We start from the raw sequence: 13,728 nt of genomic DNA, 5'->3' as shown, positions 1-13,728 counted from the left end.
ATTAGTCTGAATTTGTCCTTTATTCCGGGATGCCAAGCTGAGTGGGTAACAACACCCATAACAACTGATAAGTTATTTACGGAATGTTCATTCGGTCCGTTTTGTTGCGCGTTAAGACGATTCTGTGGTGGCAAAGTGTACTACGCCACTGGAGCGCAGGCCGAGTTGGTTTTGTAGCATTCTAGGGGACTGATGACCTCAGTCCCACAGTGCTCAGAGCCATTTGAACCATTTTGAGATATATTTACGAAATTTCAATCACCAAATTGTCTTCCGAGCGTGAAAATATTTTGTTGACACCCACTTACGTAGGGAGAAATGATCATCATAATAAAATATGAGAAATCAGAGCTCGAACGGAAAGATTTAGGTGTTCCTTTTTCCCACGCGCCATTCGAGAGTGGAATGGTAGAGAAGTAGTACGAAAATGGTTCGATGAACCCTCTGCCAGGCACTTATGTGTGAATTGCAGAGTAACCATGTACGTAGGTGTAGATGTACAGTTCACATAAACTTTTAAGCTGTGGCCTTTTTTCGCATGTGCTGCTCGAAACGTCGCCCAACGCGGGGATAACGCCGCAGGACGCCACGCTTTTGCGCCATTGCAGAGAAAGATTTTATCCAGCTTTGAGCCAAATTTCAAACCTACGCGTAAGAATGGGAGACAGCAGCGGGTTTTCAAAAAGTGATCCTTTAATTTTTTTGCGTAGTGTATTTTACAAAAATTACGCGACGCTCGTATGTAGGTCGCATGTTTGAGAACTTTTGTATCTTTGCGGACTGTTCTCTTGCGCTTCCTTGCGTCCCCATGCGTTCGTCGTAACCCATATCAGACCACTCGCGTTCTGTGCACTGTCATTACTCTGGGTATAAAAATGCGGCGAGCATCTGCCGACATCTATAAACCGAGCATTTGAATCCAAATTACATGCAAATGGCGAGAGTACGATGAATATTTTATTGCGCCCGCAGAGGTACAACGTGCCCGTAGTAAAATGTAAATACCCTGAGGGGGACAAACAATCGGGTTACTCTCAAAGCATCGCTAAAGCTACAATAACGAAAGAAGGGTAATATAGACTCCAAGCAGGCGCACCGCGACACGTCATTAGATGTGAACGTGGAGACTCTTTCACAATGAGGGGGGCACTTGCCGAGTAGTCACGCACCTGGAAGTGTTTATCTTCATTGTATCATTGTATCAATGTTAGAAAACATTTCCTGTGAGTGCCACAAGTACTGTACGTATTTCTGAGGACTTTCTCCTGGTACCAATCATCGTCTAACCCCCTGATAATCCAGTTAGGACAAAATCTTCTATCTACCAGCATGTCCAAACTAGTTATTTGTCAATAACTGCTACTTCGTAGTAACGTCTCCTACACTGTGTAACATTCCAAATACAACTCGTGCCTCTAAAATACATGCAGATTACAATAAATCAAAATAAACCCACACCAAACCGTTGTATTATTCAAACTAGATTTCATAAAACTGCGTATGTCCACCTAATCCTGTTTCGTTCGGATCGGAATATCGATATCATTTCATAGTAGAAATTATTGGATTGCGGTATTGTTCTTGGACTTCCTAACGCAGTGGGCAGCCGTAAAAATGCTAAGAACGTTCATGCTACTAAATACCAAGTAATCCACACCAAAGAACAATTTCTTTCTGTGTTAAAGGTATGTACCCCTTATCCTCGCCACTAAGAACAAAAAGCACGTACACTGAATCCCACCAATCGTATAGACTGTAAAAATGTATATATTAATTAAGGAAAAAAAGAAACTGGTTTTAGAAGTTGGTACAGTACGATGAACAATGTTATAAACGATGTGACAGACGGAAGACATGAGAACGAATTATCAGTTTATTCCTTGGAATTATAGATTTCAACAAATCTTCAGACGCCATCTCGACTAATTCTGGGCTCGCTGCACTTAACAGACAGAAATTCAGCTTTCAACATATCAAATGAAATGGAATATTTTATTAAGAGTTCGTAAATGCAAAACTGGAGAAACCGTTACGCGAAGTGACTTAATGTAGGGAAATCAATATTAGAACTCTTCAAATTATTTAACTCTAAGGAAAGAATGATCATCAATGAATTTATTCTAACCGGATGCTTTCTCTCTACAGATGGTGTTCTTTTTAGTATCTTCGAGCGAAGGAGGATATCAGCTAAGAACAATACAACAGCTATAACAGACAGCCAAAAATTAAATTAAGCAACATGAAAATTGCGTACTATCAGTATATAAAAATGAAATATATTTACTGCTAATTTGGCGAGTGCAGGCGTCACCTGCAGGTCAAACATCGACCGTTAGAAGTAAAATTATGGAGCAGCTACAAATCCTTTATTGGCGTGTTTTACTCGTCAGACATGATAATCTTCAGAAGTTTAGTAGCCAACGGCTACGCGTTACATATATCTCTATGTTTACAGATTCATCTTCATACTTGATGAGGTGGGAGCTGTACCCAGTCAGATTTTACTTAGCGCGTGCCCTTTGGGTACTTACTTTCTGAAGATGCTTACGTCTCACGAGAGAAACTTGTCAATAAAGGGAACTTGTATGCAACTTGTGGATGCTCCATAATTTTAATATTTACTGCTCAGTCTGCAGATTCGTTACGTAATGCAGAACCCATAATGGAATCAAGATGTCGTCAATCCAAAGGTTGGTTTCAAGACCATACTGCTTTTCTAAGTATGCCCTTGCCTTTGCTTGACGTTTAAACTGATATATCCAAACAATTAAAACAGAGGCTGCTTAAGTGCTTAATGACACAATGATTTAATTGTACATCCTCCTAACTCGTTTAGCTTTTCCTGGCTGAAACCGATATGCCACCTGTCAAAGTACAAGGAAAGTGCCATAACGCAAACGGCGATCGGAACCCGCTTTTTCGGTACTTGTTCCCACCTCAATGCCACCCACATCGTTGGCATAGTAGGCGAAACATTCTGTATTTTGATAATCATTTAATTCTGCTTTCCATTCCTTGGTTGTAAGGGAAATAAAAGTTGTGAACTGGTAACCTTGTCTCCCTCAGGGTGGACCCAAAGTCCATCGACACGCTTTGTTATCACAGTTACCTTTGTTTCACAACAGTGTAAAGGCTTGTAATACGTGAACATTCTAATACGGAAGGATCCGGTTCTTGCAGTCTCTTATGTACATATTTAAGAGTACTGTCTTCCATTGTATTCAGTGAACGAATGCACGAGCTACACGTAGACCAACTCTTCATCAATAAGTCCATCCATACAGCTGCCTTGTTACCGTTAATGTACAACTGACGATGCCGAAGAAACAAACCCTAGTCAGAACCGAGCGATACCGAATTCAAGCTTGAGGGAGAAAAGTGAAATGGGCACATGATGTTGGCAACAGGAAGTACCGTGAGTGAATGAGACAATTTTGTTTCAAAACAAGAAACACAGTGCACACAGTCGATATCTGCACTGATGCGCAGATATTTTCATTATAATACGAATAAAAGGATAACACACGGTTAGAGGGAGCTGTAGAGGTTGAAAACTGTAGGGGAAGGCAGAGACTGGAGTATATCCATTAATTAAGTCAGGATGTTGTGTGCAAGTGCTAATCTGATTTGAAGAGCATGGCGCTGAAGGAGTAGCCTTCACGGGCCGCATTAGACCAGTCGAAGGACTGGTGATTTCTCTCTCCACTTATGATCTCTATCTCCCCACCCCCTTTATTACTACATACTACCGCCACACAAAAAAAATCAAGCTGCTGCCACTTTTCCTCGATGTAGACTATGAAATAAGGTGAATGTTCAAAAGTTAACGCTAATTTTTGAATTTTGGACATAATTTTATATATTCGAGTACATTCACGTTCTCGCCTTTACAGTATTCCCATTAGATGTCGCACACCTGCGCAAGCTCTTTTTCCAATCCCTGAAACACTTTTGTAGTTCTCCTTGGGATAGCTTTTAGCTCTCATAGCAAGGCGGTCATCGCTGTAAAGCATCGGCCCTTTAAGGTTTTTTTAGTTTTTGAAACAGAAGAGCGCCACATGGGACCATGTCTCACGAATATAAAGGCTGAGTCATCATTTCCAGAATGGAAACATCCCCCAGGCAGTGGATAAGCCATGTCTCCGCAATATCCTTTCTTTCAGGAGTGTTAGTTCTGCAAGGTTCGCAGGAGAGCTTCTGTAAAGTTTGGAAGGTAGGAGACGAGATACTGGCAGAAGTAAAGCTTTGAGGACGGGGCGTGAGTCGTGCTTGGGTAGCTCAGTTGGTAGAGCACTTGCCCGCGAAAGGCAAAGGTTCCGAGTTCGAGTCTCGGCCCGGAACACAGTTTTAATCTGCCCGGAACTTTCATATGAGTCATCATTATTTTTATAACCAGACTCATTGGAACTACAACATATGAAACACTGGTCCACTTCGTTACATGAATGATAAAAAGATATACTTAGCTTCATCTGACCCTTTGCCATAGGCCTGTTTGGTAATTTAGAACTGTTGTTGATTAATAAAGCATCACTTGATGCACTAATTCACAAACTGTTTTCTTGAAGTACAATGTTCAACATTTACAACTGACCTTTGTGCGTCTCCCAATCATCGCTGTGGACTGCAGCGAGAGATTGCTAATGTCTGTAGTATCATTGCCGACTTTGGTGTAGCGCCGCGATCTTTGAACGATATCGCAATTGTAGTATTTTTTACCGAAAGTTCAAGAATATGCTATGAAGTGTGAGCAGCTGCATTATCGTGGTGTGAAAGCTATCAATTCTCTCACAACTACGTACAAATTTTTTTCCCGGGTTTGCTTCACGCAAACGACGTTGAACTTTTAAAAAGTACTTGTTGTTGGTCGTTAGACCTTGTGGTAAGAAGTTATGGTACACTATACCGTTAAAAATTGATAAACACTAGAGCTTATTCCGACCTTGGCGAACCAGAACGCTTCCGTTGGGACGATGACCCGTAACTCCACTTCTTCATCACCTGTCACGGAACGTTTCAGTATTTCTCCATTGTTGTTTACTTCATATAACGATTCCTGAGTAACTTACATTGATAGATGTTTTTGTTCGAAACTTTCAAGCAAATTTTGCTGTTACACGTTTCATACCCAAAACATCCAAAACAATTCCGTAGCATGCTCCACCTGATGTACCTACATCATCAGCGGCTTCTCTAATTGTGATTCAGCAATAGTTCATAAAAATTACTTTCACTTTTGCCACGATTTCATCGGTTGACGATATGCTGGGGCGTCCAAGCGTTCGTCATCTCCAATCTTCACGAGCCATTTCGAGATGCTTTTACCACACGTAAATCCTAGTTTCATTCAAAGCAGATTCACCAAAAGCGATATTTTAACATTTCCAAAATCTTGTTGCACAGTATTCTACTCTCATAGACAAATTTTATACATTTCTCTGATACTTTTTTATAAAAAATAAATAATCGCCGGTACTATAAAAAGCTGTGTAACCTTTACGACAGCTGGCAAAGGACTAAATATTCAATATGGATTCGATATGGCTAACACAGTGCAGATACTTTTCAGACATGTTTACCAACACAATAACGAAAATACAGCGCGAGTCGAAATAATATAACACGCAAAATTACAAAAGTCCCGGTGCTTTTTGAAGACTTCTCGTACTCACTAGCAGATCTTAGGTCCATTGCCTGCTACTGTGCTGAATGCGGCATAGCGTAGTTCGGCAATAACACGATGAAGATGAGGCCAATTTGGGGACTTTTTTTTGTGGTCTCTGCGCGCGTCTGGAACGGGTTCTGGAGACGTTCCGGTGGCGGCGGCGCACCTATGCGGCTGGAGTAGGCGAGCGGGTTCCCACGTGGGCACGGCAGGGCCAGAGCAGCACAAACAGGCGTCCGCCCACCCACCAAACACAAACAGGCGCAGAGGCTGGTCGCACGCTCGGCTCCTCCAGTCCTCGCCACCAGCGCGGCGGTGGCCGGCCAAGCATAACAAAACACGAGCGCGTGCTACAACCACCTGCTGTGCTGCCACTCACTCAAACAGCTAACTTCCTTTGGGATTCTCGGCGTATGGAATGTTTCAGTAGTCTTCCGGCATACATATCGAACATCTTTATTTCCTCTTCCAACTAAGAACTTTCCAGGCAAAACAGCGACTGATTGCCCTTTTTATTGTTGTTTCCATTGCCCTTGAGCGGGCGGGTTGGCTTCGGAAAAATCGATCTTCAGTCTAAGAATTACATACATTGAAGTGCCAAAGACACTAATATAAGCATGCGTATTCAAATACAGACATATGTAAACATTCCGGATACGGCGCTGCGGACTACAACGCCTATATAAGACGACAAGCGTCTGGCGCAGTTGTCAGATCGGTTAATGCTGCTACAATGGCAGTTTATCAACATTTAAGTGAATTTGAACGTGCTGTTATAGTAAGTGCACGAGCGATGCGACACAGCATCTCCGAGGAAGCGATGAAGTGGGGATTTTTCCGTATCAGCATTCCACGAGTTTACCGTGAATATGAGGAAACCGATAAAACATCAAATCTCTGACATCGCTGCGTCTGGGAAAAGATCCTGCAAGAACGGAAGCAACGACGACTGAAGAGAATGGTTCAACGTGACAGAAGTGCAACCATTCCGTAAATTGCTGCAGATTTGAATACTAGGCCATCGACAAGTGTCAGTGTGGAAGCATTCAACGAAAGATCATCGATACGGGCTTTCGGAGCCGAAGAGCCACTTGTGTACCCTTGATGACTGCACGACACAAAGCTTTCCGCCTCGCCTGGGTCTCGGACAAGTCTCGTTTCACAGTGTATCGAGAGGATGGCCGTGTACGGGTATGGAGACATCCTCATGAACCCATGGGCCCTGCATGTCGGCAGGGGACTGTCCAAGCTGGTGGAGACTCTGTAATGGTGTGGGGCTTGTGCAGCTGTAGTGATAAGGGACCTCTGATACACCTAGATACGACTCTGACAGGTGATACGTACGTAAGCATCCATTCATGCCCATTGTGCATTTCGGCGGAGCCGGACCCATTGCGCATTCCGACGGAGCCGGACCATGTTGCCGAGCGGTTCTAGGCGGTTCAGTCTGGAACCACGCGACCGCTAAGGTCGCAGGTTCGAATCATGCCTCAGGCATGGATGTGTGTGACGTCCTTAGGTTAGTTAGGTTTAAGTAGTTCTAAGCTCTAGGGGACTTGACCTCAGATGTTAAGTCCCATAGTGCTCAGAGCCATTTGAAACATTTTTTTGCATTCCGACGGACTTGGGCAATAGCAGCAGGACAATACGACACCCCACACGTCCAGAATTGCTACAGAGTGGCTCTTCTGAGTTTAAACATTTCCTCTGGCCACCAAACTCCCCAGACAGGAACGTTATTGAGCATGTCTGTGATGCCTTGCAAAGTGCTTTTCAGAAGAGGTCTCCACCCCCTCGTACTGTTAACGGATTTATGGACAGCCCTGCAGGATTCATGTGTGAATTCCCTCCAGCAATACTTCACACATTAGTCGAGTCCATGCCACATCGTGATTCCGCACTACTGTTGCTCACGGGGGCATACACGATATTAGGCGGGCGTACCGGTTTCTTTGGCTCTTCAGCGTGTTTCACAAGGTTGTGTAAAATAAATATGTCGATACTTCCAGTTTTAAAAAACTGTGCACACAGGACGATGTAGCGAAATTGCGATATAGACAAGCGCTTTACACGACAGTTATAATAAATGCACTATCTGATCAAAGGTATCTATAGTGGAGATTAATATGTAGTGCGTTCTCCCTTCGCCTTTATGACTGCTTGAACTCTGCTAGGTACACTTTCAGTGACGTTTATTAATGTTTGCGGTGGAATGGTAGCACATTGTTCTGAACAGCCGAAACCAGAGAAGATAGTGATGTTGGACGCAGGGGTTTGGAGCGAAGCACTAACTCATCCCTGGTTTCAGATCGGGATTCCCGGCTGGCGACAAACGATTGTCCATAGATGCTGCTCTGTGACAGGATGCGACGTTATGCTGATTCAGTCAACAATCGGCTCCGTTATATTCCACTAATGTAACCAGTACACAACGCTTTCAAATGCGCTCGTATCCTCCCCCATTTACCGAGCGAGGTGGCGCAGTGGTTAGCACACTGGACTCGCATTCGGGAGGACGACGGTTCAATCCCGCGTCCGGCCATCCTGATTTAGGTTTTCCGTGATTTCCCTAAATCTCTCCGAGCAAATTCCGGGATGGTTCCTTTGAAAGGGCACGGCCGACTTCCTTCCCCATCCTTCCCATATCCGATGAGACCGATGCCCTCGCTGTTTGGTCTCTTCCCGCAAACAACCAACCAACCTCCCCCATTTAGAGTTTTCTTAAGCGCAATAAGGAGGTCACACCCTGACGTCGAAAATACAGCCATATCGTAACACCTCTTCCCCCCTAGCTCCCTGTTGGCACTAAACATGACGTTCAGGTAACGTTCTCCACGCATTCGCTAAACCCGAACACCTCCACCGGATTTCCACAGAGTAGAGCGTGATTCACCACTTCAGATCACTCGTTTCCAGTCAGCATTGACTACAAAACATGTGTAGCTGCTCTATCATCGTATCGCATTCTTTTTAACTACACGCACAGTCGTTGTGCTGCTGGTAGCACTTAAGAAGACACGAGCGATTTCTTCCGCTGATTTCATGCCATTTTTCCGACTACCCTCCGAAATGCTCGGCGGGCCCTAAGCATCAGTGCAGGATGTTTTGCATAGTTTTGGTTTACCTGTGGTTGGTCCTTCGCATTTGCACAGCAGAACTGGGCAGCTTTAAAAGTTGTAAAATGTCCCTCATAGATTTGTTAGTCAAGTGACACCCAGTGACTAAGCGACTTTCGAAGTCACTGAGCACTGCTCACCAGCCGATTTCAGCTGTTACTGCGCCTACTAACAATGCAATACGCCTCAACCTCTTTTATACTGTCAGGTCCGCGTCTCGTTTCTGTCCCTTGTTCTCTACAGTGTGAACCAGAACTGCACCGCAAAACTTTCAAACGTTGTTCTGCGATTCATTCTGAATATTATGATATAAGAGACCCGTGGTCTTCGGTGACTCGTCACAGAGTAATAAGGTAATTTTGGCTCATTCTGTTTGTTGCCCTAATTCCTCATTTTCTGAGAAGGTATTTTCGCTATAGTTAAAGATACCTGTAGTACGCTGTCACCAACACGTACGTACAAGCAAAGAGTAACGCAGCAATTCTAGTAACCAGAAGTACTGCGATGTGGTTGCCGTCGGTGCGGGAACAGACCAGCATAGCATCGCTATGCGGCTCTGCCACTACATTCAGTGAACCCATACACGAACGCCTCGGGAATGCAATCACAGAAGACTCTGCTGAAGAGTTCAGAACTGATGTGCGCCCTCCGTGATACAGACATCACTGATAGCCACTCGCGATTTTCGACTACATACTTCACATCTGAATCAGTTTTAATTTCCCCTACCTCACATTTCAGCCGGCCGTTGTAGCCGAGCGGTTCTAGGCGCTTCGGTCCGGAACCTCGCTGCTGCTACGGTCGCAGGTTTGAATCCTGCCTCGGGCATGGATGTGTGTGATGTCCTTAGGTTAGGTAGGTTTAAGTAGTTCTAAGTTCTAGGGGACTAATGACCTCAGATGTTAAGTCCCATAGTGCACAGAGCCATTTGAACCATACACGAACGTTCGTACGCCAGCTCTTGATCGGTAAAGCTATCCAATACGCTGTGTATCAATGTTAACACACAACAAAGACTGCCGGAAAACTGCAGAACCGAGGAGCATTGAATGCCAACTTGAGGGCAATGAGGTAAGGAGGGAATTACCGTTCTTAACAGCAGGTACCACGAGCGAAAGGAAACGAAACACATAACAAATACCTTCAACATATGCACTGTTGCGCACTATTTTTAGTGCACCACACATACAAAGCTCAATGGGGCAAGAAAGCAAGCAAAATGCAATAACTCAGTAACGAGCCGCCGGAGACCGTGGGACGCTTACGCCAAAGCGCTTAGAAGGTATCTCCGAATTTAAGATGAAGATCATTAGCATTTTTCCCTGTTCCATACGGCCTTACACAGTCGAAAATTGAGTACATTACTTGACAAACATCCGGAAGTTAACGTTGTTGCTTCGGAGACAAATTGTCGCTACGTATACAAAACAAACTAGCAAGGGTGTAGCGACAGAGAATTTGCTCGTAAAGTAACATCCGAGGAACAGTATTTCTTCAGACTCGGCACGTATCTCGAATGTGAAGCTAACGTAAGTACAGAGTTGTAATCTGTCTCAGGAGCTGGGAGGAAGCTACACTCGCAGGGCGGACGTCTGGGAATGCTTGCTGCTCGCTGCGGTAAACACTGAGTCAGCTTTGGCGTCTGCAGCAGGCAGTGCGCACGCGTGGTTTCCACCGCTGCCAGGAGCCGGCATACAGCAAATAAATACAGTATATAGATTGTTTCTTCGATCATCTGGTTTTTAAGCTTAAGGGTTTCCAGAGGGTGCAAAAAAACAAATTGTTAACCAGATCCCAGCTCGATAGAAGAACTCGAAACGAAGAAAATTTTCCGCATAACCATTGATCGGAAATGCGTCTTTTCAGCTGCGGTCATAAAACGACACCAATCAGAGACGAGCGCGCAGGAGTTCGGCCGGTAAGCGGACGTGTTTGTATGTGTCTGGCAGTGCGGCTCCGTCCGACTATCCTGTTGCTGTGTTCTGCTGTGCTTTTTGTGCTCCACTACCTCACTGACCATCAGTTTTAATACCAGCGTGCATTTTTTGTTTGAGATTTAATGAAAGACAGCATCTATCACAAACCAGTCAACAGGCCTGAAGAGCTTATCGAATGAATTCTTGAGACCGCGACGATCATTCACAGCTTTCCGAGAGGGCGCGCTAATCACTTATACGACGATGCCGCCTTTCTAGGTATGCTAGAGGCAGCGATTTCTGGCGTTTGCTAGAAAACTTTTGATCTGAGAAGACAAGGAGGGGAGAAAATTTAATTTATGTTTCCTTTTTCATGCTTTCTGATCTATTGCACTTGTTGGTTAGTCGAGTTGGGTGAGGGGACGAAACAAAAAAATGGTTCAAATGGCTCTGAGCACTATGGGACTTAACTTATAAGGTCATCAGTCCCCTAGAACTTAGAACTACTTAAACCTAACTAACCTAAGGACATCACACACATCCATGTCCGAGGCAGGATTCGACCTGCGCGGGGACAAAACAGCGAGATCATCGGTCCATCGGATTAAGGAAGGATACGAAAGGAAGTCGGCCGTGCCCTTTCAAAGGAGCCCGGCATTCGCCTGGAGCGACTTCGGAAAATCACGGAAAACCTAAATCAAGATGGCCGGACACTGGTTTGCACTGTCGTTCTTCCGAATGCGGATCCAATGTGCAAACCCTGCGCCACCTCTCACGGTTGTACTCGTTGGAATAGAGTTTGATTCATGCTCACTGTACATTAACAAAAATTAAAACATATGGCATTTTTTGTTAACAACATTGCACCTTGCAATAGCAAATGCCGACTATGTTCTAACAGTGTCATTCCTGCAATAGAGCTTATAGTCTCTAGAAATTAATATTACGGTGCTTGTAGCGTACTGGATGTAATATGCCCACAGGAAATCATGGAAAGGTTCGTCTAAAGTAACCAGCAATCGATAGGAATTTAAAGAGTGCGCTGCTCTTACATTTCATCTGAAAACATGATCTTCAGCTACTTTACTTATCGATTGCTCCCTTTTAGCGTGACAGATATTATCTGGACCAAATTCGGTTAAATGCACAAGTTTATGAGCACTGATGGCTGATTGGCTGTCCTTTTGTGATTTCCGATTTGTGGTTATCCGCAGAATTTTGCTGGATTCCACCGTCCCCTTCCTACTCTGACCTTCTTATCAGGTTGTTTTTTTGCCATCTTGTATGGTTTCCTTTCATTTAGCCGGCCGGAGTGGCCGTGCGGTTCTAGGCGCTACAGTCTGGAACCGGGAGACCGCTACGGTCGCAGGTTCGAATCCTGCCTCGGGCATGGATGTGTGTGATGTCCTTAGGTTAGTTAAGTTTAATTAGTTCTAAGTTCTAGGCGACTGATGACCTCAGCAGTTGAGTCCCATAGTGCTCAGAGCCATTTGAACCATTTTTGAACCTTTCATTTATTAAGGTGAATGCCAGAAAGGTTTCTTCGTTATCGCTGTCCAAACCTATCTTGTGCTCGGTCTCCAATGACCACCTCATCGTCGGGGCGTGTAGTTCCAATCTTCTTTTCTGTCTTTTATTCTAAGTGTATTTACATATTACTATCCACACATAAATAGCAAAAAATGCATATATCATCTATCAAAGAACAGCATAAAAGGCAGAGATAACTCAAAACATCTGCTTGTAGTCCTGCGCATTGAAACAGAACACGATGAAACGGCAGACGTGTAAATTTTTGAGCAAATAGGGCCCACAGCTCTGACGTTCGGTTTTATTTATATGAAAGCCCTGTGCAGCTGCACTAATTGTCTCAACACACAAGCACCTGAGTGGAACTGTACACCTACCCACGGTCTCTAATGGACGTCCGAGCATGTGGTTCAAGTCTGAAGTTGTTCTTGTTCTGATGATGTCGGAGGAGTCTGCTAAACGGAAAAGCGTTGAAGTATTATCGGTGTGAAGGCCAACTGTGAGTAGACGCAAATCATTTGAATACAACTGCTTTCATGAAAAATGTTTAAGGTAACTTTGTAACTTTAAACTTCCAAGCTGTGAGGGGGCGTTGTGATCCCTGCCTCCATAGCTCATTTGGTGGGATTCGATGGCTTTTTCAGCACACGTTTTTAATTTGCCATTAAGTTTCACAACAACGCGCACTTCGCTGCAGAGCCAGAGTTTCATTCTGGAGATAATTATGCAATTTGTGCTGTTTTCCCCTCCAACTTCTGTACCTCCTAGCGATGTAGCGCAGTATTAAGGTACGGGACTTTGCATTCATACTGGGGAAGCGCGGGTATATGGTTCTGTATTTCAGGAGGGCTGTCACCCCCATTTCTAACGTAACACAAGTGTGTAGGGTAAGAATAGCAATAAAATGTGTTAGTAATTTGTTAACACAGAAGCTGAGTAAATCGCTTTAGCACAACTTCCAAAAAATTTCAGTTCGGAGAAATGAAACGTTTTAAAAGAATTTGCACGAAATCTTTAGAAATGCTTATCACGCAATTGATTTAACAACCACAGTGCCATTAGCCTTGCCGCAATGGTAACACTGATTCCCGTCAGATCACCGAAGTTAAGCGCTGTCGGGCTTGGGTGGGTAACCGTCCAGATCTGCCGAGTGCTGTTGACATGCGGAGTGCACTCAGCCCTTGTGAGGGCAATTGAGGAACTACCTGACTGAGAAGTAGCAACACAGATCACAAAAACTGACAGTGGCTGGGGAGCAGTGTGCTGACCACGTGCCCCTCCGTGTCCGCAACTGATGATGCCTAAGGACTGAGGATGACCCGGTGGCAGGTCGATACCGTTGGTCCTTCAAGGCCTCTTCGGACGGTGTTTGTCACCAAAACAGGAATGTCAAATTTGCACGTGAATTTGTGACAAATCAAATGGCTCTGAGCACTATGGGACTTAATATCTGAGGTCATCAGTCCCCTAGAACTTAGAACTACTTAAACCTAACTAACCT

General features: G+C 44.4%; 1 protein-coding gene and 1 non-coding gene across 2 annotated transcripts in view; both read left to right on the top strand.

Annotated features, from left to right (window-relative positions):
• The window catches only part of LOC124804705 (synapsin), a 744,296-nt gene that overhangs the window by 317,506 nt on the left and 413,062 nt on the right, over window positions 1-13,728 (top strand). The window lies entirely within an intron of this gene.
• Trnas-cga lies at window positions 4,268-4,342 on the top strand. Its single transcript has one exon. It is a non-coding gene; the product is annotated as a tRNA-Ser (tRNA).

The sequence above is a fragment of the Schistocerca piceifrons genome, chromosome 7, assembly GCF_021461385.2.
Source record: "Schistocerca piceifrons isolate TAMUIC-IGC-003096 chromosome 7, iqSchPice1.1, whole genome shotgun sequence".
Lineage (NCBI taxonomy): Eukaryota > Metazoa > Arthropoda > Insecta > Orthoptera > Acrididae > Schistocerca > Schistocerca piceifrons.
The sequence above is the reverse complement of the archived record's forward strand: the minus strand, read 5'-3'. Positions and strand labels throughout refer to the sequence as shown.